At 29.4% G+C, this 11659-nt stretch overlaps 1 protein-coding gene across 2 annotated transcripts in view; it reads left to right on the top strand.

The window, feature by feature from the left end:
- LOC106677433 (high affinity cAMP-specific and IBMX-insensitive 3',5'-cyclic phosphodiesterase 8) overlaps positions 1-11659 on the top strand; it is a gene marked incomplete in the record, with an annotated part of 452021 nt that overhangs the window by 128751 nt on the left and 311611 nt on the right. The window contains 1 exon segment of one of the 2 annotated variants that reach the window (XM_067046609.1): positions 8525-8558. 2 annotated transcript variants of the gene reach the window in all.

Genomic DNA, 11659 nt, shown 5'->3' with positions numbered 1-11659 from the left:
ATAGTGGATTTCATAAAAAAACGGTTTATGAAGTTCCACTCTCAGTTATCGGCAGTTAAAGGAGCAGCCTACAACTTGAGAAACCCAACCTCAACCCGAAGACTGAAGCTCAGGCAGCAGAAGCAGGACATCCTGTTACGATTCTGTAGTTATCAGTTCTTCTATTGACATATCTTCTACTTTATTTATTTTCTCTTCGTTCTTTTTTCAAATTAACTTGTTGTTTTTTACCCATTAGAGTGAAATTGTTTGTTTTGTTAGGTCTACGAATGTTGTTTTTTTTTTTTTTGTTATTAACTTTATTTTTCACTCTAATCAAGATTTATTATTTTTATCTATTTATTTTATCATAATTATTTTAAAATTATAACGTTGTATCTATTTAGCGGTGTCTTGTGTACGAGACTATATCCCCCACCATAATAAACTGTTAAACAAAATGTAACTGTCAACCATGTAAGGCCCACCAGGCCGATCTGGTATTAAAAACTGATCTGTGTGTGAACAACCTTACTCAAAAACGGATTTTGTTTTTTGTAATGGACCAATCTGAAGTACCACTTTATTATACATTTTTTATGATTTTATCAAAAATAGCTCTAACGACTTTGATTAAACTCAATTTATCAAGGTACAATTAATTGTCTTTTATATTAGATAGGTCTTATCCTAACTTACATAATCTAACAGGGCTTAAATGAATAATTTTTAAAACATCTTCCTCTAAAGTACCTTTAATTTGAATTGTTTAAAATAAATAACTAGTTCTCATTGTTAGTAATAATCAACAATGAATAAATAAAAAAAAAAAAAAGAATTTGATGAATAACTAATAGAGTGGAACGGAAATAGAGAGACAGGAATTGGAATCGGAAAAAGCCGAGACCGCTGGATCTCTTCCTATCGCATTCATATGGCTTCCTTATCTTTAGTGAAACTATTGAATTCCTCGCAGAAACGAAGTTTGTATTCGTTATTTTCACCTCAAAAAATCCTAAAAAAGTAATTTTTATAGTAAGCAAAAGTTGAGCGCTTTCCACACCAGTTTTTTTTTTCTTTTACACTTTCTATTTCTGGAATCCTCAGGATATATTTATTTATTTAAGTGTTTCGACCACTATGGCCATTTACACTGGATTTACAAAGTTAGTAGATTACAATTGAAATATTCACAAAGTTACAAAGTGAGAAAGTTACAAATTAATATTTACAATTACAATTAACATTTTACAAAGTTGCAATTAGAATTGACGTAGTTAGTAAATTACTATATTAAATTTTGCATCCACTTATCCATGCTGGACAGTTAAACTATACGTGATCATAAATATTAATAATTTTTATAAAGTGAAAAAGTTTTGTTATTGTTGTGGGATCTTCTCTCAACACCTCCCCTCAGAATATATAAATTATTCATTTCGGAAAAGACTCAAGCTTCAATTAAATTAAGGTCTGTTTCAAAATGAGCTGAGATTTTTTCGTCTAAAATTATTAGAAATTACTAAAATACACATAGGCTTTATAAAAAAAAAAAAAAAAGTAAAATAAAACTTGTGATAAAGTTTTAACAAATAGTGACTGTGATAAATGATTTTAATTTTAGTTTTAATGTGAATATTGACTAATTAGGTAATTAAAAATATGTGGGATATACTTATTAAAAAAAAATATGTTTTACCAAATGTTTTTAATGTTTCATAGAAATTGTTTTGACCTGGCCAGAATAGCCTGCATGGAGTTAGAGTTTTTAAATCATATAATTCCAAAATTGTATTAAGGTAAGATAAATTATAAATAATAATGTTAAGTATTTTGAAATGTTTGAGGATCATACATGTAATAAAAGCTGTTTTGAAGTAGATTGTCCCTGAGAATGGCCGGAATGGCCGAAACGTCGGACTTATAAGAATAATAAAATGTGTTGAGACTAAAATGGATAGAAATGAAATTATTTATTTTAAAAAATTGATCAGTCTCAAGAAAGTGTTTAAGATTATAAATTAAGTAAAATAAAACATTTAATGCAGTTATAACAAATAAATTTTCCTTTAAAAAGTTTATTTAATAAAAACAAGCTTATTATTATAAAGAACGTGCACTAAGCGGTATAAAAAAACTTTCCGGGGATTTTAGTAATAATTTATATTTTATTACTACCTACATTAAATATTTTTGTTTTTTCAAAACTCTCTATACTCTTTAAGAGTGTATAAATTTTCCTTAAGGAGACAAATAAAATAAACATTTTTTATCTATCAAGAAAATTTAGTCTAGTTTACCATTCTTTAATTTAGAATTATCTAACTTTTTTTATTTATTTATTGAAATTTACAACTGTATAAATATAAATTAAGCAAATGTGATAAATGTTTCAGAACACTTGATAATCTTGGTAAGGAACCACCCAATGGGGCTGGTCATTGCTTTAAATTAGAAGATCCCGCGGCCATCTTCTTTTCAGACTTCTCGGAGGATTATCAGGGATTGTTAAGGAAGAGAGATTAAGAGCTAATGGGTTTTGGGTGGGTAAGGAATTTGGAATGAAAGGAGGTGTTTCTATTTCGGGACAAATCTGTAACGAACGGAACGTTGAGGTCTTTATGGAGAGTTTATATGTCACGTTATAAGGAGCTTCAAGGATTTTACGGTTGATTTTGGGATGTTAGAATTGGATACAGGAGGAATTTGATGGTTTGGTGAAGCCGCAAAGTATGTCCGAATATTATATATTATATCAGAGTTTTTGTAGAAAATCGGAATTTACGAGCAGTTTCTTATCGTTTTAGTCTAGTATGGAGATTCCAAGTAAGTTTCTTGTCAAGATGAAGTAGCGAATCTGTTCAACAGGATTTAGTGGGATATTAAAAAAAGATACTGTAGGGCAGAAGAGTAGAGTTTTACGACGGAGACTAAAGGTGATTGCATTTGTTAGCATTTATAACTCCTTAACTTAACATAGTTTTTTAGTTATTGCTTACTTTTCAGCAAAAAAACGCGATGATTAAAAAAAATAAAATATCAATTTTCTCCTTTTATTTAGAGAATCTGACCATTTTTATATAGATTTTTATTTATTTATTATTTTTGCTTCCCCCCCTATAAATATTGCTAAGGCATATATATTTTCTAACCGTATATATTTTCAAACTGTATGCCACTGAATAAAAAAATCTCTAACTCAGATGAAATGAATACCGCACTGAACCGAAAAACTTCATTTATTTTTTTTAAACAATGGAGAAATAATTATTAAATAGAATATTCTAAACTACACCACTGTTTTTTGCAATAAAAGAGAAAATTATATGCTATTATTCAGATTAAAAAAAGTAATATTTTATAATGTTTTACAAATAAATCAAATCAATACACATTTCTGTCAATAGAAATTTACTTTTTTATTTATTCCTGCAATATCCGCTTGGTAATTAAGTGTTTTAGGCTGCTCCTTAGCTATTTCTCATTTGTAAGACAATCCATTTCCAAATATACGTAACCCAACGAAGAAAAAAAAACCCAAAGAAAAAAAAACTTTGTATCGATTACAATTGATGCGATGGCGGTCTCTAAATTACCACCAAAGGGACATGTACTGTCCTGTTTGTCCTTTTTTGTGGTGTGAATTCGGGTGTGCTCGCCGCTTTTGAATACAGATTATTTCCGGGTTTGAATACAAATTGTTTGTTCATTCTATTGTTGGAATATCGTTTATTCATGAAACATATTCTGCAATGGTATTATTTCTGCTAGATTATCACAGCCGATGATAAGGCTTAGGTTATTTAGATCTTATACCGATGTTTGGTATGGATATGGATGTGTATATTATGAGACAATTAATTACTCGAGGTGTTCATTTATAATTATTATAATGTTTTTATTATCATTTTATTAAAGAGAATTAATACAATCTGCCACAAATTAAGGCAGTAGTGTCCTACTTTTTTTCCCCACGGAGGTGTCCCGTGAGCATTTATCTCATCTTAGACAATTTGTACTATTTTCTTTTATTCATTTATGTGTTCTTTAAATTTGTATATATTAGTTCTTTTTAAAATTCATTTAAAAATTGTTTTTTTAGTAAACTGTTCCACTGCTGTGATGATTTCTGTTAATTTGCTTAATTGATCAAACGGTTCTAGTGGATTACTGGATAGGAGAGGTATGAAGGAATGAAACGGGGAGAATGATGTATTGAATGAGTTCGTAAATTGTTTTTTTGCTTTGTGCGAGGAGGAAAACAAATATACGAGGGTGGTCTGAAAAGTTTCCGACCTAACAAAAATAAAAGACTTTTTTTCTGATTTTTTTTTTATTTTCAACATAGTCTCCTTGTAACTCTACACATCCTAGCAATATTCCCATATCTGTAAAAATATGAGAAAGCTGTCTGAACGTTGAGTGCCTCGTTAGCTCACGTTAGAGCAAAAATGTGTTCGAATGAACATTTCCAACGGTCTATTGCCCCAATAAATCCGAGTTTTGGCGCCGATTACTTACTGTAGATGAAACTTGGATACACCATTATATACCGAAACAAAAATATAGTCCAAACAGTGGACTGCAAAGGGGAACTGCAAAGGGGTACTGGCTCTAAAAAAAGAAAAATGTTTTCTCGGCTGGGTAAGTGTTGGCAACTGTTTTTTGGGATAGTCGTGGAGTTATTTTAATTGTCTATCTTCAAAAATGAAAAACCATTACAGGAACATACTACGCATCATTACTTGGCAAGCTGAAGGCAGAAATTGCGGAAAAACGGCCACACAAGGCCTGTTTCACCAAGACAATGCACCATCTCGCAGCTCAGCGGTTGCCATGGCGAAAATCCACTAGTTACGGTTTGAACTGCTTGGCCATCCGCCTTACTCACCAGAACTAGCCACAAGCGACTTATTTTTCCCTCATCTAAAAATTACACTCAGAGGACCTTCGTCAACAATTATTTTGAAGAGAAAAACGAGTACTTTTTCGATGGGTTACAGAGATGGGAGAATCGCTGGGAGAAGTGCCTAGAATTACAAGAAGACTATTTTGAAAAATAAAAAAAAAAAATCAGAAAAATGTCTTGTATTTTTGTATTAGGTCGGAAACCTTTCAGACCACCCTCGTATTTATATAGGAAAAATTTTTTTTTGTTTGAAAAAATTACTTGAAATCTATTGTATTTAATTATATGTATGTTAATAATTACTGTTTAACAAATGGAAAATGTTTATATATTGTAGTGTTTATATGCCCAATTATGGATTAATGGGTACGCTGTGTGTTATAGCAACCCAATGTATTTGGGCAGCTTGGCCAAACAAAGTATTTCTGTCTGGATGTGATGAAAAAATCTTTACAATTACTTTTAATGCAATTTGAAATTGGAAATTGTAGCTTTTATATCAGTGGTTGAAGATTCCAGGTTTCGTAAAAGATCTGAGATCTTCTTGTCTCGGCACATGATTAAAAAAAAAGAAACACAGTAGGTGTAATAGTGAGCAAAATGCTTAAATGAGAAAAAAAAATATCACGTTAGGAGTGTACTGGTGAGGTAAATGCTTACTGTTGTGAGGAGGCCAGATCAAAACTGAATTGAGTATAGGTTGGGGAGATAAAAGACGGAGTAACATAAAAAAGCGGTAATAAAAACATCAAAGGGATAAAACGTAAGGTAGACAAAAGTATAAACAATTCAGATGAAAATATAGACGTTTGTTTCTCAATATTAGCAAAATTCTCAAGGCTAGTCCTCTCTCGGGTTAAGTGTTAGTGTTAAAATATTCATTTAGACAATATATACAGAAATAGAAGAACAAAAGAAAAAAAACAGGAAAACGGAAACAACAGAAGTTGTAAATGATAATAATAGTACTCACTGAATTGAAAGAAAAAAAATTTAAATAATAATAAAGATATCACTCCTTCCATTATAAACTCCCTAACCACTCCTCAAACTCCCTAACCACTCAAACCCCCTAGTTTCTAACCTTGCTTCCTCTTCCATTCCTGACAATCCTCCGAGGCGCCTGAAAAGAAGATGGCCACGAGACCTGCTAATGTAAAACGTCATTAGAGTGCTGCCTATGAGTAGTTTCTCTACACATCTGTAACACTCCAATTTAACCTAGATAAGATTTACTAAATGAATTATAATGTACAGTTGTAAATAGCAATAAATAAATATTTAAAAAAAAATAATAATAAAGAAAATACTATCATGATTTTATAAATAAAAATATGAATCTCTATAAAAAATATAACAAAATAAACCGACCAAATAATAAAAAAATAAATAATTTATGTTTAAAATAAAGAGAATTAAATTTAAGTAGTAACTTTTGTTAGTTCTGTAATTACTTTATTGTTCAGATCGGCCACATATTTGATACAAAGCGCCCGTAAGGCGTAATAAAACCCAAATAATTTGTCACGGTTTTTAATGAGTCAAATCAAAGTTCTAAAATATTTGAAGGATTTCAATTACTTACTTAAAATTTTCCACCGTGACACATTTCCATTATCGGTATATGTTACGAATTTTATCAATACTCCAGGCACATTAAAATAAAAAATAACAAAATTATGAATTTTTGGTCCTAACTTAGTTCTTAATCTCTCGCCCTTAACAATGCCTGATAATCCTCCGAGGCGTCTGAAAAGAAGATGGCCACGGGACCTCCCATGATTTTCAAGTGTAAGTAAATCATTACACAGATTCACTTATTGTATTTATTATTTGTACAGTTGTAAATTTCATTAAATAAATAAAAAAAAATTTGGATACATATAGGTATAGAGTAGGACACTATAAGAGGACCTATAATATTATATCGGTATAACTATACCCATGAATCCAAAGTGATAGTGGTGCTGGAACCGCAGCAGTAATGGACCACTTCTTAGTATAAACGAATCTTCCATCGAAATGTAGTTCATTTCCCACAGAATTGACGACTATGGGAATGCCTATTATGGAACAAATAAAAAAAATATATTGCTCTTCACAGATTCATTGTCAATACTAAAAAAATTATATGCAACACACCCTTTTGCATAAATTATTTATCAATTTTTTCAAACTCATTTAGGCTTATCACATAGTTTTCTTTATCTGGATACCAAGGTATAAGGGTATTCCAGGCAATTTTAAAGCTAGCGAAGTGGCAAAAGCTTGACAGCTTAGATAGCGCTAGTAGTGACCTGTATCCACTGATGATATCGCAAGTATTAAATAAATGGCGATTAACTTGGACCAACACAACAGAAAACAAACTTAAAGAAATCAAGCACAAAATATTCCAATGGAAGAAATAAAAAATAATAGACGACAAGAAGTAGTAGTGACCAAACTACGAATCGGACACACTCGACCAACACAAGAAAGTATTGTTTCTATAGCTGACCGGAACATCAAGACCAACATTTAGACAGTGTAACTTACCAATAACTGTTAAACCATACTGACAGATTGGAGGCATTTGATAGACTCATATCTCCCATCCATATCAGCTAGAAACTTAACTAAATGCCAATAGCTCTTGGATACCTGAAATATTTCATAATTAAAAAACACAAAGTAAACATATATGATTATATTGAGCAATTAAAACTGCTACAACCAATGAAGCTTCAGGAGTGCAGTATTTTTCAAGGAATTAGTGTTGCAAGAACAACGGTTGTGCTAAGGTGTGATTTCGTTCCTTGCCCACCATATTTCCCCCCTATTAAATACCCATATCATGATGCTGGATGGACTCCGGAGTGCTCCCTAACCCACAAGGATGATAGCAGCTACACTGAACCAGAAAATAATTATCTGGCACAGCAGGATTCTAACCTGGATTCTTGGAGTTACAGTGCCTTACCACTGAGCTACCTGTTCCTACATTCAGAAGTAAAACTATTAAATCTCATATATAAGCCATTTCTATCTTTCTTTTTTAAATTATTTTTTCTCCTATTTTCCATTATCTCTTTATTCATCTTCTATTATTATTCCTAATTTTTTCTACGTATTATTCCGTCCGATATAATACCCTGTTGTATAATAATTATCGTACTGTTTTAATACATAATAAAAATATTTTGTTGTTTAATTATACCTTAATTTAAAAAAAATATATACCTGCTACATAAAAAGGAATTTTAAATATACTCATTGCGATATTTATTTGAAAGCTCCTTCTACAAGTATGGCATTGCTTGAAAATCCTGTCTCCGATTATGACTAAATAATGGTTCAGGTTTTTAGGAGGGGGGAGATGTTAAACTGTCTAAAACGTCAGACCGTATCTTTATTTGCGCTTATATATTTGAATGGGCTATAAAATTGATGTCGACGTCAGTTGAGAGATGACGGTAGATAATTGTAAGATTATAAGTGCAACAATATGGGACAGGAAATGATTTAGTAATCAAATTTTTTATCAGCGTTAGGCTAGCTGAGTACGTCACACCAATGCGAGATAGATTGATAAGGGCTGTAAACGAATTAGTGTGTGAGGGGGTAATACCCAGCCCCCCTCCACAACCGGTCCCGTCAGTCTCGGTCCGGACGCCGCATCCGTCACCAGGTAAGGAGCGTCTCTCTGTCATTTCTCACATCTTAAGTATACATATCGATATTTTTATCATTTTATTACATTAATCCTCGTCATTTATTGGACGTGTTTGGGTGTTAGTGTGCATGTGAGCCCTATTTCAAGTTATCAATAGCGATACGATAAGCAAAAATTGTTAATTGGTTTCTTCGAATTAAATATTAAAATAACTAACCGACTATTACATAAAATAATAGAGTATTTGTACAAAACGTTTTATCGACGGGTAAAAAAAAAAATGTTCTATCAGCGATTTTTGTCAAAGTTTCCAAGTTTATGACAAACGGCGGTTCGGGACTGGAACCACCTGTAAGCGGAAATTATTTTAAAGTATTCCATAGGTTTTTTTAAAACAATTTATTGCATTAATGAAGTGCGGTTATGTTTACTAATTTTATAATTTTGTTTTATTATTTACTATGAGATGATAATATTTTAGGATTTAAAAATGGGTAAAAACGATTAAAATTATTTTCAATCGAGGATACGTGAAATAAATTAAAATAACTTGATTTATCACTCCTATTAATGCATATTTAAATTTTAGAAATAATTCCTCAAATCTTAATCTGTCTGTTAGGAATTGACCGAAATCGGAAATAAATTGATTTAATTAAATTTATTACATGTTAATAACAATAAAAAAGTAAAAACTATAACTTTCGTGTGTTGTTTTTACATTAGATACCAGTAATGAGGGTAATCATATAAATAAAGAATTAATATTAACTATTTTCTTAATTTTTTTCTCACAATAGAACATTTAAAAAGATGTTCTGAATTGTTAAAATATTTCCTTCCACCATTAACCACTTATAAATGATTAATTTGAAATATGTTTATTTATTTAATTTTTTTGAAAGGAAAAATGTTATATAATTGAATTCCGAGGACTAATAATATTTTTTCTTTAATATTAGTGAAAATAATTGGTTTCATTACGTATCCCAATTATTTATTCATTTAAGACATTATTTGAAAGATTAAATGGACCCACAAAAAAAAAAATCCTAATCGTTAGGATTAATATAAAATTATGATGTAGATAATGCAATGTTGTTATTATTATTAAAAGTGTTTATAGGGAACTAATATTCCCGAAAAAAACAAAAAAAAAAAAAACATATTTCGGTTCACTTGATTAGTGATGTAACGATTAAATTTATAATAAAAAACTTTTTTATAGTTGTTAATTGAAAAAAAAAAGAATAGTGACTATAAAATTTGAATATATATACCAGTTGTACTAAATGAAAAAATAAATTAAAAAAAAATATATTCCATTAAATCTTCATTATTTAATTTTTATTTATTCATTTATGTTTTTTTTTATATGGTTAATTGAGAAATTGATTCGTCCTCATTTATTAGCGCTACACTCTAAGTCTCAATGATTCATTTGAACAAATTAGAGCAGGTATAATACAGCAATTTATTCCTATTTAACGAAAGATATCCTTCATTAATTGAGTCGGTAAACAGATCTAATGAACCTTTATTCGTTGAGTGGAATCTGTTTAAATTCAAATGAGTTTGCAGAATTGTCATAATGCATTAAGTATTGATAAAGAAAATATTTTTATTTTATATTGATTTTATGATCGGATTTTTTTTTACCTTCATTTATATACTTTCTTATGGTTTAAAAGGTGAATAACATGGACGTAACAGGATCTTCAATAAGATTTATTGATTTCACAAACGTCAGGAACGAACTAATTGAAAAAAAAGTAATGCGTGTTTCGAATGATTTTTTTTTTTTTAATTTTCTTAATCATGAAAATATAATATAAACACAAAATATATATAATAAATACGAGTGGAATACAAATAGAGGTATTGAATCAGTTAATTGATTTTATTACAATTGTTAAAATAATTCAACTAAAAATATATCTTGTATTCGTGGTCTGAATAGTCTGTTTCATTTTCTCTATTCTAATTCTGCGTCTTCATTTTTTTTCTAGTGGTCTCTAATTAAAAAAAAATAAATAAATACGCTTATTTTAATTTATTTATTTTTTATTGAGTATATTTGAATGATAATATTGACTCTATATTTTAGTGGAAATACATATCTGGAATGAATTGTTCGTATATTTGATTTTAAATTTGATCGTTAATTATTCCAGTAAATATATATATGTTGCACTGGAAACAATAGCGATCTAAGTTCTTTGTTACGAACTACCAAAAATTCTGTGTAATTGATTTCATAAAAATAATTATTTATATGTATATGTAATTATGTATGGATAATATACTGCAATATATACATTTTATTTCCAGTTTTTATTTGAATTTATTGATTTTGTTCCTTTTTATTGATTTTAATTTAAATTTATGATGTGCTTATATAATTTAATTTTTTTTTCAATATAAAATGCTTTTTTTTAATTTTTAATATTGAAATTTCAAAATGTATACTTTTCTGCTATAAATTATAAAGTTTTGTTTGAAATTTATAATAATGTTCTTAAGGTCATCAATACGCAATATTCATCAATCTGTGTATAATTGATATAAAGTATAAATGGATTTTTTTATCCTTAATTAAGTTGTAAAACGGGGACGTTATACCAAATTTTATAACCACCATTGAATTAAATTTTATTGCTAATTCAATCAGAAAGCAAGATATCGCGAAATTTCTGATTTAGGTCCACCTAACTTTCTCTTACCATATGGAGAAAGGTTGATATTTCACGCCCATTCTGCTCTGAATTCAGTTATCGGACGAACTGATTTCAGATTTCATGGGATTATTTCCACTGTTGCTCCCAAATCGCATTCCATCCTTTCAGAGCAGAAATAACCATTTGAAAATTGTGTTATTTATCCCGGATCTATTTAAACCATTTTTTTCCCCTAGATAGTTGAGCAGATCGTTTAAAACTAATGTGAGATTAGAATTATTTGTTTAAATGCATAATTTATATAATAAAAAAAATGTTCGTATAGAAATCAATCGAAAACGTGAAAAATGAATGAGCATATAAATTTTATATTTCTGTTTTTAATATTATAATTTTCTCATATCATTGTTATTTAATTTTTTTCTAATAAATATATTT

This window comes from Halyomorpha halys, unplaced genomic scaffold, assembly GCF_000696795.3.
Source record: "Halyomorpha halys isolate HHAL.00 unplaced genomic scaffold, Hhal_1.1 Scaffold99.1, whole genome shotgun sequence".
NCBI lineage: Eukaryota > Metazoa > Arthropoda > Insecta > Hemiptera > Pentatomidae > Halyomorpha > Halyomorpha halys.
Note: the sequence above shows the minus strand (reverse complement) of the source record. Positions and strands in the feature narration are given on the sequence as shown.